General features: G+C 36.1%; 1 pseudogene; it reads left to right on the top strand.

The window, feature by feature from the left end:
• Positions 1 to 10: 10 nt before the first annotated feature.
• On the top strand, positions 11 to 809 carry LOC107472602 (6,7,8-trihydroxycoumarin synthase-like; annotated as a pseudogene).
• The last annotated feature ends 3,145 nt before the right edge of the window (positions 810 to 3,954 follow it).

Genomic DNA, 3,954 nt, shown 5'->3' with positions numbered 1-3,954 from the left:
AAGAACCACTCTACCACCAGGTCCTAAACCACTTCCCATAATCGGAAACCTCCACCAACTCGACAGCTCCAACCTCAATCTCCAACTATGGAACCTCTCAAAGATCTACGGCTCCATATTCTCCCTTCAAATAGGGTTCAAACCAGCCATAGTTATCTCCTCACCGAAACTCGCAAAGGAGGTTCTCAAAGACCATGATCTTGACGTTTCAAGCAGACCTCCGTCGCTCGGAACCACTAGACTCTCTTACAACGGTTTCAATTTGATTTTCTCTCCATGCAGCGAGTACTGGAGAGAAATCAGGAAGATCTGCGTCGTTCATTTCTTCAGCTCCAAGCGAATCTCTGGATTCTACCACATCAGAAAATCTGAAGTGGAAAGAATGTTAGGCAAGATATCAGAGCACGTGAGTTCTTCGAAAACCACGAATCTGAGTGAGATATTGATGTCCGTGTCGAGTTCTATAGCGTGCAGGATTGCGTTCGGAAGAAGATACGAAGTTTATATGGCAAGAAACCATTCATAGAAGATGAAGATATTGAAAAGCTTGTTTATCTGAAAGCAGTGATCAAATAAACATTAAGATATTATGCACCTGCACCATTGGTACCAAGAGAATTCAACAAAAATAGCAGAATAGCAGGGTATGAAATTGAAGCCAAGACGATAGTATACGTAAATGTGTTTGCCATCCATAGAGACCCTGAAACTTGGAAGGATCCAGAAGGGTTTAGTTTGATTACATTTTAAAATGAATTGATTTCTCAAACCAAACCAAAATTCCAAACCAATTTGAGTATAAATAGTTTATTGAGTTCATCCACCATGCCTAAGCTAATGCTATCTTAGATTTTGTCCCCCCTTAGAAATTCCAATTAACTCAGCTTACTAATCAAGTCTCATTCAACAAAGATTAATCACTTACAGGTTACAGCAGTAATAGCAGTAAAGTATAATAATGTTTTAGCAACAAGGACCATTCAACAGCATTATAATAAAACGTTAAATGAATAATATAAAACAATGGTGAGGTCAATTTTACATTGTCACGCATAACGGTTCTCTTTCTCCAATAATTACCTGTTTATGCAGCTAGAAAAGCAAGCATCCAAAAGACACCCTTCACTGCCATTGGCCACAACACATACACAGAAGTTGATGGCACTTCACGTGCCTCCACAACTTTCTTTTCTTTTCTGTTCATAAAAGTTTGAGTTGATCTACATCTACTACACTAGATTAGATAGTGCTGCTCAATTTAGTATTTACCATAGAGGTAGTGACCAGATACATATACAAATAAAATTATTTTCAGTGAAAATACTGATTAGATTTCTAAGTTTTCATTGCAAGCATAATTAAATTTCTTGACTATTGAGAAAAAAATAATGATTAACTAACCTCCAAGTGTGGCGGCGGCGTCTTGCGCGGCGGCGGCGTCTTGCGAGGCGGCGGCAGCGAACGAGAGAGACTGCGGAGGGAGAGGAAGAGAGAATGGCTACACCGCTACGGTAATTGAAAGAGGAAAACAAAACCCTAGCAGACCAAATGTCTCACTCTCACCACTACTTTGAATCTGAAATTAAAGAAAAAAGAACAATGTGTAAAAAAGAGTAATTAGAGGGTCAATATCTAATTACTGATTTTTTTAAAAAACAAAAAAAAAAGAGGTTCTTTTTGTAATGATTTTAGTGTTGACTAATGATATTCTCAAATAAAAGTGAGATTAAGGAATCCATAACCAAAACGAATTTTTTACTCCCATTTTTATGTAGGAATATCATTAACCCACTTAAAAATATTTATAAATTGAACCTCATCTTTTTATTTTTAAAAATATTTATAATTAGATATTGACCCCTCAATTTATTTGTATTAGGCATTTTTCTTTTTCCTTTTGATTCTAGATTCAAAGAAGGGAGAAAAAAATCTAGCAACCTTCTTTCAATCACCGTCGTCGTTCTCTCTCCCTCTCCCTCTCCCTCCTAGGCTACTCGTTCTCCTTGCACCGTGCTTGCTCTACTAGGGCTTTTGTCCCTCTTTCACTCACTGTTGCTTGTTCTATGTTCCTCTCCATCGACGGTCTTGCTCTTTCGCCGCCGCAACACGGTTCCGCCGCCGCCGCCGCATCACTCGGGTCCACCAATTCATTGGTTTTTGTCGCCTCTCTGTCCCTCTTCTTCACCAGCGACTGATCTTTGTCCTTCTTCCTCCACCTCTGCCTTTGCGACCTACTCCTTTAAGGTTACATTTTATTTTTTATTTGATTTATTTCCTTTTCTATGAAAATTTTAAGGGAAAACATAAAATCACTCTGTTCTTAAACGTGCCATTTATCTTAAATGCATGAAATTTCAATAAAATGAAACTTCAGTAGATATATAAGTTACCCCTAGATTAGGAAGGTAGATGACTGTAAGACATTTACTCAGTTCTGTTGAATAGTTGGAGCTTAAGAAAATAAAACAACTACTTCACTTCAATGGCAGATTAAGGGTGGAAAAGGAAATGCATTGCCTTAACTGAGCATTGCAATTGGCAACAAGCACAATGGAATTTTTCTTTGCAAATTTGTGATATTGTGTGAAGATTTCAGATCTCACTTGACTTGGAAAACTTTTTCTGGAAAAAAAAAAAAAGACTTGTCCCTTTGATTTAACCAAACCAACTCAATTTGAATAAGTACAATTTTCCCTTCCCTTCGTTTTTGTTGAATCAGAACTTTGCATCAAATATAACAAAACCATATCATATGTATAATTTTTTCTTAAGAATTTTTCTTTGCCAATGCTGCATAATTTGGCACCCCCAGAAAGTATATTCTTGCTGATGATGCGTCAACTGGAACAATTGGCAAGTGTCTATCTAGCATCAATGTTGAGAAAGTTGAAAACTAACTGGTGGACTGTCAGGGAGTTCCTCTTCACTCCTGGAGCTCTTCAGTATCTCAGTGGAGTTATCCTCTTTGAGAAAACCATGTCTTGTTAGCTTAATATGTGTTAAAATAGTTTGATTCATTGTGATTCTATGAGCATTGCATCAATGACTTTTAACATTCATTATCTACAAGTTGAAATAATTGTTTTTTTATAGATGTGTTCTATATTTTCAAAAACTTGGTTAAGTGATTTTCTTTTGGTGGGGTTGTTCTCCGTTTCATCTAATTGTGCTGTCTTACTTGAGCATGCATTGCTATCTGATTGTTTTGTGTCAAAGTTTCAGTTACTTGGGTAAGTAATTTTTGGTGGGGTTGTTCTGCATTGAATCTACTTTTTCTGTGCTACTTGATCATGCACTGTAAATATATATGCAGATCAATTAAACCAAAAATGACCAACAATTCTTCCATAAAAGCAAAAATACAATAAACATAAAATCAACAGGTCAAAGCTGAATTGCACTCTCAATCTTATGAACAATAGATTTTTTTGCTAATTTGTCGCTGTAACACATTTTTGTCTTGTCCCACACTTTTGTATGAGAGCATGTAAATATATATATAAAAAAAAGCATTCAAGATTTTCTAAATCTATTAGTTAGGGAGAATTATTAGTAAGAGTATTAGGGGGATTAATAATTTTTCTATAGAATTTCCTATGGCTAATTGCTACTACTGTTGAGGACTTAAAATTGCATAATTGTATATCTCATTTAGGAGATCTTTTTATCAACATTATCAAACAATATGATATCATATTTAGTGGCTTATAAAATTTGCTATTCTGCATCCATGTTTTAAAATGATTTTGTTGTAATTTTTCTTTGATGTTGTTAGACTGGCTAAGCTAGCTGTTGATAAGGTCATGACTGCACCATGCGAGACATCGGTTTTATATCCAAAGCATGGTGGAAATCTGCACTGTCTCACAGCAATAACACCTTGTGCTGTGCTAGACATTCTTTCACCTCCTTATAGAGAAGATGAAGGAAGGAAGTGTACTTACTATCATGATT

This window comes from Arachis duranensis, unplaced genomic scaffold (assembly GCF_000817695.3).
Source record: "Arachis duranensis cultivar V14167 unplaced genomic scaffold, aradu.V14167.gnm2.J7QH unplaced_Scaffold_191793, whole genome shotgun sequence".
In the NCBI taxonomy this organism is placed as follows: Eukaryota; Viridiplantae; Streptophyta; class Magnoliopsida; order Fabales; family Fabaceae; genus Arachis; species Arachis duranensis.
Note: the sequence above shows the minus strand (reverse complement) of the source record. Positions and strands in the feature narration are given on the sequence as shown.